This window comes from Solanum verrucosum, unplaced genomic scaffold (genome assembly GCF_900185275.1).
Source record: "Solanum verrucosum unplaced genomic scaffold, falcon-dt-bn FXZP01000256.1, whole genome shotgun sequence".
In the NCBI taxonomy this organism is placed as follows: Eukaryota; Viridiplantae; Streptophyta; class Magnoliopsida; order Solanales; family Solanaceae; genus Solanum; species Solanum verrucosum.
In genome coordinates, this window is record NW_026020785.1 from 910,127 (window position 1) to 924,924 (window position 14,798).

The window sequence follows — 14,798 nt, forward strand, 5'->3', positions numbered from 1 at the left end:
ACCACCAAGCAAGGGCTGCCTGCAGTTATATTCAATGAAGAAGATTTTATGGTTTAATGGGCAACTACGTGCAAGTTCACACTTGTTGGAAAATTCACTAACACCATGCCTAAGGTGGAGTTGATTAGAACGAACTTTATTCTTCAAACTCAACTTTTGGGAGGATTTAAGATAGCTCATTTCAATGCTCGACATGTCTATATTGATTTGGACAATGAGTTGGATTATATCACTATGTGGACTAAGCAAAAGATGACCATCGAAGGACAACTTGTTAGCATGATAGACAACTAAATGATTGTATATATTAATGTGACTATATAGTGATATAAATTAGCATGATCATATACATTTGTTGTAGAATCGTATGAATAAATATTGTGATAGAATAGCTGATTTAGAGGGATAGCAAGGCAGATTTAGAGGGATTCAATGGCAGATTTGTATAGATAGAATAGCTGATCTTTAGGGATAGGAATGGCGGATCTTTAGGGATGTGTAATCTTTATTTTCTCTATATAATGGAAAGATTCTCTCACTTTGAGAGGCATTCAGCTGAAAATTGACATGGTATCAGAGCCTTCTCTTGGCTGTCATGTTTCATAGAGTCATCTATGGTTCCTTTTTAAAAAAAATTTGAAAATCTTGGTTTTTGGTTACCTCCTGGGAATTTTGTTCTTGGTCATTCTAGTTGTTTTCTTGAGTCTTTGGAGTTTTATAGCTATTCAAAAGCATGAATTCACATCACTTTGAATCATTCAATGTTCGTTTGTAGAACCCGTGTGGTCAAGTTTCAGTTTTCAAATAAACTCATCCTAGAGTGTAAAGGGGGGAATTTTATGCCTAAGGGTCAGCGTATCATTGTATTAAATCTAGAAAGATGATTTCGAATGGTTGCATTTACCATCTAGCTAGGGTGAGGGATACAGATTTTGAGACTTCTACTCTTGAGTCGGTCCCCATTGTAAATGAGTTTTTGGAAGTGTTTCCTGATGATTTACTCGGTATTCCTCCCGAAAGGGAAATAGACTTTGGTATTTACCTTCTTCCTGATATGCAACCTATCTTTATTCCTCCTTATCGTATGGCTCCAGTAGAACTTAAGGAATTAAAGGAGCAATTGAAAGATTTGTTGGATAAGGGTTTCATTCGACAAAGTATCTCTCTATGGGGTGCTCCAATTTTATTTATTAGAAAGAAAGATGGTTCGCTTCATATGTGTATTGACTACTGGCAATTGAATAAGGTTACCGTTAAGAACGAATATCCCCTCCCAAAGATAGATGATTTGTTTGACCAACTTCAAGGAGCAAGTTACTTCTCTAAGATTGACCTCTGGTCGAGTTATCACCAATTTGAGGTGAAATAAGATGACATTCCAAAGATGACTTTTTGAACTCGGTATGGTCATTATGATTTTTTGGTAATGTCGTTTTGTTTGACTAATACTCCGGTGGCATTTATGGATTTGATGAATAGGCTATTTGGACAATACCTTGACATGTTTGTGATTGTGTTCATTGATGATATATTGGTCTATTCGAGGAGTGAAGACAAGCATACCGATCATTTGAGGATTGTGTTTCAATTCCTCAAGGACCAACAACTTTTTGCAAAGTTTAGTAAATGTGAGTTTTGGTTAAGGTCTGTGGCTTACCTGGTAATATTATTTCTGGTAAGAGTATTGAGGTAGATCCTAAGAAGACGGATGCAGTCAAGAGTTGGCTTAGACCTCTAACCCCTTTCAGATATTAGAAGTTTCTTGGATTTAGCCGGTTACTATACAAGGTTTGTTGAAGGGTTTTCTTCGATTGATTCTCCATTGAAGACATTGACTCAAAAGAAGGTTAAGTTCATATGGTCCTAAGCGTGTGAAAAGAGTTTCCACGAATTGAAAGATAGACTTACTTCTGCTCCGGTGTTGACTTTACAGGAAGAGACTGATGGTTTTGTTGTTTATTGTGATGCCTCAAGAATTGGGTTAGGATATATACTTATGTGAAATGGGAAAGCCATTTCCTATGCTTCAAGGCAACTTAAGATTCATGAGAAGAATTATCCTACCCATGACCTTGAACTAGTGGCGGTTATTTTTTCCTTAAAGATTTGGAGGCATTACTTATATGGTATTCATATGGATTTCTTTACCGACCGCAAGAATTTGCAATATGTGTTTAAATAGAAAGATCTAAATCTACGCCAAAGAAGGTGTCTTGAGTTACTAAAGGATTATGACATGAGTGTTCTCTATCACCCCGATAAGGCGAATGTGGTAACAGATGCTCTTAGTCGATTATCGATGGGCAGTGTTGCTCATATTGAGGACAAAAATAAAGAGTTAGTTCGAGATGTTCATAGATTGGCCTGATTGGGTGTTCTATTAATTGACTCTACTAAGGATGGTGTTTTAGTTCATAATGGTTTGGAATCGCCTTTTGTGACAGATGTGAAAGCCAAGCAAGGTCTTGATCCGACTTTGGTCGAATTGAAGGAAGCGATGCTTAAAAAGTCTGTAGAGGCTTTCTCCCAAGGGGGAGATGGTGTACTAATGTATCAAGGTCATTTGTGTATTCTAATGTCGATGACTTGAAAGAGAAGATCTTAGCAAAAGCTCATAGTTCCTGATATTCCATTCACTCGGGAGCGCCACAAAGATGTACCCTGACTTGCAGAGATCTATTGGTGGAACGGGTGAAGAAGGATATTACGGAATTTGTGACTAAATATCCTAATTGTCAATAAGTGAAAATTGAGAGTCAATAGCCGGGAGGTTTATCCCAAGACATTAGTATTCCTACTTGGAAGTGGAAAGATTTGAATATGGACTTCATTGTTGTTTACCACGCACCCAGCGATAACATGATTTGATTTGGGTTATAGTGGATCGAATGATGAAATCAACTCATTTCATTCCAGTCAGAGTTTCATATTCGGTGAATCACTATGCTAAGTTGTATTTGAAGGAAATAGTGAGGTTGCATGGAGTGTCCCTATCAATTATCACTGATCGTGGTACCCAATTTACTTCTCAGTTTTGGAAATCTTTCCAAAAATGCCTTAGTACTCGTGTTAAACTTATTACAGCCTTTAATCCACAAACCGATGGGTAAGAGGACCGTACTACCCAAAATTTTGAAGATATGTTGAGAGCATGTGTAATTGACTTCAATGGTAGTTGGGATGATCACTTGCCTTTGATTGAACCTGCAACAATAGTTATCACTCAAGTATTGGCATGGCTCCATTTGAGGTTCTATATGGCAGGAGATGTAGATCTCCAATAGGTTGGTTCGAATTGGGTGAATTTGCCCTTATAGGTCCCGAATTGGTGCATGAGGCTATAGAGAAAGTTTGGCTTATTAGAGGAAGATTGGAAACTGCTCAAAGTCGACAAAATTCCTATGTTGATGTGTGGAGAAGATATCTTGAGTTTGAGGTAGATGATTGGGTCTACTTGAAAATTTTACCCATCAAGGGTGTAATGAGATTTGGTAAGAAAGAGAAGCTTAGTCCCATTTATGTTGGCCCATATCAGATTTTAAGGCGAATTGGCAAGGTTGCTTATGAACTTGAATTGCCTAATGAGTTGGCATTGGTACATCCAGTTTTCCATGTCTCCTTGTTGAAGAAATATGTTGGAGATTTGACATCTATAGTACCCTTAGAAGGTTTGGGAGTTAATGAGAATCATTCTTATGAGGAAGTTCCTGTTGAGATTTTAGACCGACAAGTCAAGAAGTAGAGAAATAAAGAAGTTACTTCCGTAAAGGTTCTTTGGAGGAATCAATTAGCTGAGGGTGCTACTTGGGAGACCGAGGCCGATATAATGTCCTGTTATCCTCATATCTTTCCCTGCATCCCTACTCAAGCTTGAGGTATTTAGCTCTTCATGGTTTACTCATTGGGTGGCATGTGTCTTAGATGTTCCCATTATTTCTTCATTATGCATGATTCATGAAAAGCTTAGATTTTGAAAAAAAGAGTTTACTTGATTTATTTCTACATGTTTATGTTTATTTGAGTATGAGTTGCATATAGACTTCATAATATGATGCCCTGAATATGCTTTAGCTTGGAGTTGATGTTTCCTCCTCGGATATGTGCATTAAAGTGATTGTATTCATGTTGGGCTGTTAGATTAAGTTCCTACCTTCTTTGTGATGTCTTGAACCTCATTCGAAGACGAATGTTCCCAATGGGGAGATATTGTAATACCTCAGATTCAAAAGGGAGAAAATTTCAATTTTTCACATACCAAGTGTCAGCACAGATGACACTACCCAGTTGCCCATAGGTGGAACGACGGTCCGTTGGTGGTGACGTGGTTGACAAGTTAGAATTTTCCAAAAAGTCAAGTTTCAGTTGTTTTCGACGGTTCACCAGGACGGTCCGTCGTTCAATGTACGAGTCGTATGAGGTTTCATAAGAAAGTCCCAAACTTAGAAGGATTTTCAGGTAAAAGTTGGGACCTATGATTGTAGTCCACGTCCCGTCGATGGACCCATGAGTTGTAGGTGGGACTATAGTTGGGGACCCCAGAGACACAGTCTCTGACCCTAAACAACGTTCAACCAGTACAGTATGTAGTCTGACCAACGAACCATAGGTTGTGTCATCGATGGGTGTCGACAGTCATTTTCATAGGGGCTTTTGGGTGTTTTCCTAATTATTCTAGACTAATACTATGTTGTTCTACCCTTCACCTTAATCCCTATATAAGTGTTTTTAATCCCAAATTTTCCCAACTGAAATCATTTTCTCAAATCCTTAAAAGACGAACAAGTGTTCATCTCCAAAATATTTCTCTATAGAAAGCTTGAAGAAGGAGTCAACCTAGGGTTTCAATTCAAGCCTCCAATTCCTCCATTAAAGGCAGGCTCTTGGCATTGAGGAATGATAGTTTTCATCCATTGAGCCCTTTCCTCCATAGAGTTCCTAAATTCTCCAAATTACAAAGTTAGAAATCCCCAATTGAGTTAGGGTTTTTTTCTATGTCATGGGTTCCTTTCAATACTGATTTATTTGAATGATTTATGAACTTTTAAGCATGAATTGATATTTTAACACCTCGTTCTTAAAAAGAACTAAATTTAGAAAGAACTAAATTAGAAAGAGCTTAATTGAAATTGGTTCAAGCTATTCTTCAATTTGTGAATTTTGGGTCAACTTCAAACTAGGTGGACCATTAGATATCAAATCGAAGGTATTTAAGTCCTCTTTCCAAGGCCGCCGAGTTTGCTAAGTTCCGAGTTCTTATGAAGAATATATGGTTATTTGAGTACAACTTATTTAGTTAAGGAAATTTATCCATTTTAATGAGGGGTATTTTGGTCTTTTCCTTACCCCACTAGGCGTACATGTTATACCCACCTAAGTTGAGGGGTCTAATTAGATCAAGTCATATTTGGTTCATTCTAAAGCGTTCAAGAAAGTTAGGGCAAAGTTCAAGAGGAGAGAGGTTTCAAGAAGTTCTTCAATAATTTGGGGAAATCATCAAGAACTTGGTTCTTTCTAGGTATGTAAGCTTTCATAGTATTGGGTTTGTTCACCCTCACACCAATCATGTAAAATTTTACCCATGAATTCATTCTTGAAGTAGATTATTGAGTTCTTGAGAAGTTCTTGTGTATAATTGATAATGGAGGTCCTTGAGTCCTTTAGGTGAGGGTTTTTGCGAATGAGTTAAGTCTCTTGATAGAGTTTTGGGTGGGTTTCATCTAAACTATTCTGGGTTTGTGAAATTTCATGAAATTGGACCATAGAATTACATTGGGTATGAATTGAATCGAGTTTGGGAGAGGAAGAAAAGATTGGGCAAAAATATGCAGGTCGGCTTCGCGGAGACGTTTCAGAATTTCAGCTCTCAGATAGTCACCCCTCTCTGCGTTGCTGAGAGGATACGGAGTCCTCTGTCTCAAAAATTATTTCACGACCAAAAATTTAATTCATCCTCCACGTCGCGCCAATGCTCTTTAATTTGAGTCTTCGCTCGTTTATTATTATCTATTATCTAAGCCTTCATAAATCATTGAGAGATCTTATATCCTAATCATAACTCTTGAATCTTCATTTCAAATTAAAGTAAATATTAAGAGTAAAGTTTGAGAAACCTTTTAAAGTCATTTTGAGAAGTCTTTTTACAATTATTTATAAATGGTCCTTAAGACTTGAGTAATTGAGTATGGGTATGAGGAGAATTGAGTTGCATATTTCAAAATGAGTATACGGGAACTAAGTATTCCCTAGTGTAAGTAATTTTACATTAAAATGAGAGAAACATTGATTTCTAAATGAGTTTATGAGGAATTTGGAGAATCATCTCTTTTAAGAAAAATCTTTTGAGTAACTATCTCAAATTGAGGAAGAGTTATGTTTTTAAACATATGAGCATGAGTTATATATTATTGGGAGTAGTATTGAACACCGATATGAGGATGAGTTCAGGAACCTCAAAATCCTCATAAACCATGTATGCCAACATAGGTAAAGGATCATACTTTTTAGATGATTCCGTACTGCTTTTAAGCATAGCTTAGTGGATCCACTCAATTGAGTATGTCATATAATCCAGCAAGGTATAAGACAGTTCTGGCAGTGTGGGTGAGACGATGTATCATCAAATAGTTCATAGTAATGGTTGTCTATTAGAGAATCTCCCAAATAAGAGTAAAAGAGTTCATTATTGTATTTTTATATACATTGAGTTATTATCTGTTGTCTTAAAAGCTTTATATTAATTGCATTTTTATTGCTACTTCCATATTGAGTTGAGTATCCTTAAGTTGAGTTGAGTTGAGACGAGGTGAGTATGTTTTCCTTTTTATCAGTTCAAGTTTAAGCTATGCTTTAGAGTTCTGCTTGCATGCTCGTACATTCAATGTACTGACACCATTTGGCCTGCATCTTTTATGATGCAGATATATGTATTCAGGGTCATCAGCAGGCGCCCCATTGATACCACTTGCACTTCCAGATTTGCTTTGGTGAGCCTCCTTGCTTCCGGAGGATTCCCCATTTACCTTTCAGTTTTATTAAGATGTCGTAGGTGTTGTCCTGACGTCTATCATACTATTTAAAGGCTTCGTAGACAATAATGTTTTGAGGAGTCTTTTCCATTTCCATTGTTAATGTTTAAGACTTGAGTTTCCTTTTTTTGGCTGTTGAATGTTTCCGGACGTTTCGGAATTTATTTATTTTTAAGACAAATGAGTAAATCTTTACTTTTTAGTTCATATATTGTTTATAAGTCGTCCGCTGAGTATTGAGCCAGGCTAAGGTTCACTTGAGGACCAACAATATTTCTCGAGTGCCAATTACATCCAGGGTGTAGGCTCAGGGTGTGATAGATATAATTTCATGATTTTTAAGATGAATGTCACGACCCGAGAGCACCCCCAAGTCGTAACATGCGTACTCGACCTCTTGGAGGTCTAATACTGATAACAACAAGGTTAAGGGAGATCACAAATAGAGAATTAAATATTAGAATGCGGAAGCACAAAGAAAAGAAACAAAAAAAACTAAATAAAGATATGGGAAATTCGAAGGAAAGATCCACGAATTTCCAAAGATTAGATGTTCTAAGGCCTTGAAAAGATCCAAGTAACAACGTATAGATTTATGGAAGAAATCTAACGCCTTTACTTGAGAAAACGAATCAAAACGATAGATTCGGATCTTGACCGCTTTATGAGTAACTAAAGACAATAATTAGTATGTAGAAACTAATCACCTTCTAAAGAATACCAAAAAGAAACCAAAGATATCACAAGAAGAAGTTACTTTATACCTTAAACTATGAAACTAGTAAAGGTTTAAAGATAAATTCTCAAAGAACAAGTCACAAAGGTTCAAAGAACTCTCTCAAATATTCTTAATATCAATCTAAAATTGTCTTTAATGAATGAAAAGGACTCTTATATATAGGAGAAGGGAAAAACGTCCAAGAAGCCAAACCCTAAAAAAAACAATTACAAGGAATCCTACTCTAGAAAGGAAATAAAGTAACCTAACTAGGAACAAATTTAGTACTTCTAGGAAAGCATTAAATGGTACTTAGGAGACCATAAATAGACTAAGGAAAATATTAATAACCTATATATAAATAAATAAATAAGGTAAATCCCAACTAGGAAAAGAATCTTGACAATCTTGGAAAGTTTGACTAGTCTTCTCTCAAAACTTGGGCAGAAAGCAACTCTTGTTGTGGCTGATTCTTGGACTCTTCTTGACCTTTTTTGCACGAAATTGAACCTTAAAATTCCTCATCTTGGGCTTGAATTTGGGCCACCAAATAATTGTAGCATTTGGACAATTCCTCTCCCTTGGGCTTGAGCTCTTCTTCCCCAATAAGAAACCTTTGGATCAGCGATTGAAGCCCATTGAGCTTATCATTGAACTCCTTGGTTTGAGATCTTGTTATGGGCCTTCTTGGAGTTTCTAAAGCGTCATCCTTGTCCTTCAATGGAGTAGAGCTTCCTTGGATGCTATCATTCCCCTCTTCTTGAAGAGAATTCGTCCTCGAATTCAAATCTGCATCAAAATGGGAAAGATCAGAAACATTAAAAGTAGCACTAACTTGGAACTCACCAGGAAGATCAAGTTTATAAGCATTGTCTCCAATCCTTTCAAGGACTTTGTATGGCCCACTTCCTCTAGGATCTAGTTTGGTCTTTCTTTTGGAAGGAAATCTTTCCTTTCGCATATGCACCCAAACCAAGTCACCAGGTTTAAAAACAACATATTTTCTGCCCTTATTCCTTCGCAATGCAACTTCCTTGTTCTTCTTTTCAATTGCAAGCCTTGTTTGTTCATGAATTTTCTTCATCATATCAGCCTTCTTCTTACCATCAAGATTAGCAAAATCATTAGTAGGCAAAGGCAATAAATCAAGGGGGGTAAGGGGGTTGAATCCATATACAACTTCAAAAGGAGTCTTACCAGTAGAAGAATGGAAGGTCCTATTATAAGCAAATTCTACAATAGGTAAGTAATCTTCCCAAGAAGTCAACTTTCCTTTCAAAATAGCCCTCAACATGTTCCCTAAAGTTCTATTAACCACTTCCGTTTGCCCGTCCGTTTGTGGGTGACAAGATGTAGAAAATAGCAATTTAGTTCCCAACTTTCCCCAAAGAATTCTCCAAAAGTGACTTAAGAACTTGGCATCCCTATCGCTAACAATAGTTCTAGGTATTCCATGCAATTTAACCACTTCCTTTACAAACAAGTCAGCCACATGAGATGCATCATTAGTCTTTTTACATGGGATAAAACGAGCCATTTTAGAAAATCTATCTACTACCACAAATATACTATCCTTACCATACTTAGTCCTTGGCAGCCCCAATATGAAATCCATAGAAATATCAATCCAAGGGGAATTAGAAACAGGTAAAGGAGTATAAAGACCATGCGGCAATGTTCTAGACTTAGCCTGTTTACATTCAAGACAATAAGAACACACTTTTTCAACATCCTTTCTCATGCTAGGCCAATAAAAATGTTCAGAAAGTACTTCCAGTGTTTTGGGTACACCAAAATGTCCCATTAGCCCTCCACAATGTGCTTCCCTAACAAATAGTTCACGCAACGAGCAGTTAGGAACACATAATTTATTTTCCTTGAATAGAAATTCATCTTGAAGATTAAATTTCTCAAAAGGACCTAACTTACATTCAGCAAAAATCTCACCAAAATCAGAATCATTAGCATAGAGGAACTTGATTTGGTCAAAACCCAATAACTTTGAAGTAAGAGTAGAGATCAAAACATACCTTCTTGAGAGTGCATCAGCAACCACATTCTCCTTTCCTTGTTTGTAAGCAATTACATAAGGAAAAGTTTCAATAAACTCTACCCATTTAGCATGCCTACGACTAAGTTTACCTTGGCTCTTCAAGTATTTTAATGACTCATGATCAGTCTTGACCACAAATTCTCGAGGCCACAAGTAGTGCTGCCATGTAGCTAACGCCCTCACCAAGGCATATAGCTCTTTATCATAAGTTGAGTAGTTCAATGTTGCTCCACTTAGCTTTTCACTAAAGTAGGCAATTGGCTTGGAGTCTTGCATCAAAACTGCACCTATGCCCTTACCAGAGGCATCACACTCAACTTCAAAAGACTTAGAAAAATCAGGCAATTGCAAAAGAGGCGCAGAACACAATTTATCCTTCAGCAAGTTAAATGCATCATCTTGTTCCTTTCCCCATGTAAAAACCTTATCTTTTTTTATAACTTCAGTTAAAGGAGCAGCAATGGTGCTAAAGTCTCGCACAAACCTCCTATAAAAACTAGCAAGTCCATGAAAACTCCTAACTTCAGTTACACTATTAGGTTTAGGCCATTCTTTTATTGCCTTGATTTTCTCATCATCTACTTCAACTCCCTTAGAACTGACCACAAACCCTAAGAAAACCACACGATCCACACAGAAAGTACACTTTTTGAGATTAGCAAATAAGCGCTGATTTCTAAGAACTTCAAAAACTTGTTTTAAGTGCTCTAGGTGTTCATCCAGATTTTGAGAAAAGATCAAGATGTCATCAAAATACACCACAATAAATTTTCCATGGAAATCTTTAAAAACATGATTCATTAGTCTCATAAAAGTGCTTGGTGCATTAGTCAAGCCAAAGGGCATAACTAACCACTCATAAAGTCCATATTTGGTCTTAAAAGCAGTTTTCCATTCATCTCCAGGATTCATACGAATCTGATGGTAACCACTCTTTAGATCAATTTTAGAAAAGATTTTGGAACCATACAGTTGGTCCAACATGTCATCAAGACGAGGGATAGGATGGCGATACTTTACCGTTATCTTGTTGATGGCTCGACAATCTACACACATCCTCCATGTTCCATCCTTTTTGGGGACCAATAGGACTGGAACAGAGCATGGGCTCATACTCTCTCGAACAAATCCCTTTACAAGCAATTCTTCAACTTGCCGTTGTAATTCTTTGGTCTCTTCAGGATTGCTCCTATAGGCAGGCCTATTAGGAAGTTGAGACCCAGGCACAAAGTCTATTTGGTGCTCAATCCCTCTCAAAGGTGGCAATCCCTTTGGAGTGTCATCAGGAAAAACATCTTCAAAATTCTGCAAAAGAGAAGAAACACTATTTGGCAAAGAAGGAGTTAGTTGTTCAAAATTAATCAATACTTCTTTGTAAGTAAGTAGTATTATGGGCAGTCCCTCTCTCCTAGCATTCAAACACTCTTTGGCTTTTATATAAAGGCTCTCATTTTTCTTTTCCTTAGCCTCTTTCCTCTCACCAAAACATTTTATTTTTTTACTCACACCCTCTTTTACCTCTTTACTTAGATCGCTGCCCTCTCTCTCTTTCTCTCGGCCATCTCTCTTTTTTTCTATCTCTTGGCCTTTTTCTTTTCCCTCAAGCTCACTTTTTACCTCTCCCTTTTGTTTTCCCATTGTTTCCCTCAATCGTTTTTTGATCTTCAAACACTTGAGAAGGAGATAATGGTGCAAGAGTATACTTCTTACCATTATGCAGAAGACTATACCTATTCTTTCTCCCATCATGAGTAGTATCCCTATCATACTGCCAAGGTCGGCCAAGTAAAACATGACATGCTTGCATTGGAACTACATCACAAAGAATCTCATCTTCATACCTACCAACATTGAATGAAATCATGCATTGTTTGTTTACTTTTACTTCTCCACAATCATTCAACCATTGGAGCCTATATGGGGTAGAGCGCTTCATGCATGCAATTCCTAGTTTATCCACCAAGTATGAACTCACCACATTTGCACAACTTCCCCCATCAATAATCATAGAATAAGTCTTCCCTTTTATCCCACACCTAGTATGAAACAAATTCTCTCTCTGCCCTTCATCAACACTACCCAAATTGATAGTCATAATTCTCCTAACCACCCCAATTATACCATCATTAGGCAGTTCCAAATCATCTTCCTCACTTACACCTTCTCCCTTTTCTTCTTCCCCCTCACTTTTTTCACTCTCATATTCTCCATTCTCTCCAAGTAGGATGTTTCTTCTACTTGGACATTCATGCATCATATGCCCCCTTCCATGACATTTGTGACATTGAATAGAACTTGAAGGTTTAGAAGATTTAGGATTAAAGGTTTTACCTCCCTCCTCAACCTTACCTTTACCTCTATCATCTTGAGGTTTGGAAGGAGCTTTCCCCTCTTGAGTTGACCATGGCTTCTTAGAGATAGTGTTTGGTCGACTTCTCCATGAGTTATTTTGCTGCTTTTTCTCAATTTGTTTTTCAACTTTTATAGACAAATCAACTAACTCATCTAAAGTTACATATTGTTGTATCTCTACTACATTAGCTATTTCTGTATTTAAACCATTTAAAAATCTAGCTATTGTAGCCTCTTCTTCCTCCATGCAGTTAGCTTGGATCATAGCCATATCCATGCTTTTGAAGTACTCATCCACCGACATGGAGCCTTGCTTCAAGCGTTGAAGGCGAGATTGTAGATCTCTTTGGAAGTATGATGGAATAAATCGCTTCCTCATTACCCTCTTCATCTCTGCCCACGTAGCAATAGGTGGTAGCTCCTCTTGCAATCTGTCCCTAGCAAGCTTTTTCCACCAAGAAGCAGCATAATCAGAAAACTCAACAATAGCAAGTTTAACTTTCTTACCCTCAGAGTAGTTATGGCAATCAAAGATGGCTTCAACTCGTCTCTCCCAATCAAGGTACAAGTCTGGATCCCTTGTCCCCTTGAAAGATGGCATCTTCATCTTTATACTATTTATATTATCATCTTCTACTCTACCTCTTTGTCCCCTCCTATCTCTTCTTTCTAGATTAAATTCAACATCAAAATCATCATTATCATATTCAGGATTTACAAAAGGGATATGGGGTACATTCCTTCTAACTTGGGGTCTAACATTATTTGGGGGTACAACATTATTCTCCCTCCTAATTGCAGCTATGGTGTCATTCTGCTCGATAATCATATCCCTCATCTCTTGAAATTGAAGGGTCCATCTCTCAAATTGTTGGTGCATAGCTTGAAGGGTGAAGTCGTTCCTTCCTTTGACCTCGGTTTCTAAACGAGCCCTTTCCTCATCACCACCTGAATTAGACATCTAAAAAAAAAAGAATAAATGATCAAGTATCACACTTTTAATATGGCTTTTACCCTCTTTTAAACTCACCCACACTTGCCTTTTTCCACAAAAAAATCACCTTTGAACGAGAATACTTTGTAGATTTATAATTAAACCAAAACGTGTATCAAGTTCGTAGTAATAAAGTATGGAATCTTGGGGTACAAAAGAAAGTAAAGAACTAGTCCTAGAACAAGTAGGATTTAGTTGAAACAAAACGCGAATAAAAAGGAACTTATTTTAGAATTATAAGAACAAGAAAAAAAAAATTCCTCTTATTCTTAAAGGTCTAGAATCCCCTCTTCTTGCTACCTTCTTGCTTGGAAACAAATTAATGCAAAACTTGGAGAGCAAGTAATAAGTTTACTTGGAGAGCAAGTAATAAGATTTCTTGAATAGCAAGTAATAAGCTTTCTTGGGTATCAAGTAATCAAATTTCTTGGAGGACAAGTAATCAGATTTCTTTGAGAGCAAGTTATAACTTTTTTTTTTCTGTTCACGCAACTGTAATAATTTATTTTTATTTTTATTTTTCACGACGCTACTGTTCACGCTATTTTTTTTTTTTTTTTTTTGTTGTTGCTCTAAGAAGAAATCCCAAGATTTATCAAGAACGGAATCTTGATAGAACCGCTCTGATACCACTTGATAACAACAAGGTTAAGGGAGATCACAAATAGAGAATTAAATATTAGAATGCGGAAGCACAAAGAAAAGAAACAAAAAAAACTAAATAAAGATATGGGAAATTCGAAGGAAAGATCCACGAATTTCCAAAGATTAGATGTTCTAAGGCCTTGAAAAGATCCAAGTAACAACGTATAGATTTATGGAAGAAATCTAACGCCTTTACTTGAGAAAACGAATCAAAACGATAGATTCGGATCTTGACCGCTTTATGAGTAACTAAAGACAATAATTAGTATGTAGAAACTAATCACCTTCTAAAGAATACCAAAAAGAAACCAAAGATATCACAAGAAGAAGTTACTTTATACCTTAAACTATGAAACTAGTAAAGGTTTAAAGATAAATTCTCAAAGAACAAGTCACAAAGGTTCAAAGAACTCTCTCAAATATTCTTAATATCAATCTAAAATTGTCTTTAATGAATGAAAAGGACTCCTATATATAGGAGAAGGGAAAAACGTCCAAGAAGCCAAACCCTAAAAAAAACAATTACAAGGAATCCTACTCTAGAAAGGAAATAAAGTAACCTAACTAGGAACAAATTTAGTACTTCTAGGAAAGCATTAAATGGTACTTAGGAGACCATAAATAGACTAAGGAAAATATTAATAACCTATATATAAATAAATAAATAAGGTAAATCCCAACTAGGAAAAGAATCTTGACAATCTTGGAAAGTTTGACTAGTCTTCTCTCAAAACTTGGGCAGAAAGCAACTCTTGTTGTGGCTGATTCTTGGACTCTTCTTGACCTTTTTTGCACGAAATTGAACCTTAAAATTCCTCATCTTGGGCTTGAATTTGGGCCACCAAATAATTGTAGCATTTGGACAATTCCTCTCCCTTGGGCTTGAGCTCTTCTTCCCCAATAAGAAACCTTTGGATCAGCGATTGAAGCCCATTGAGCTTATCATTGAACTCCTTGGTTTGAGATCTTGTTATGGGCCTCCTTGGAGTTTCTAAAGCGTCATCCTTGTCC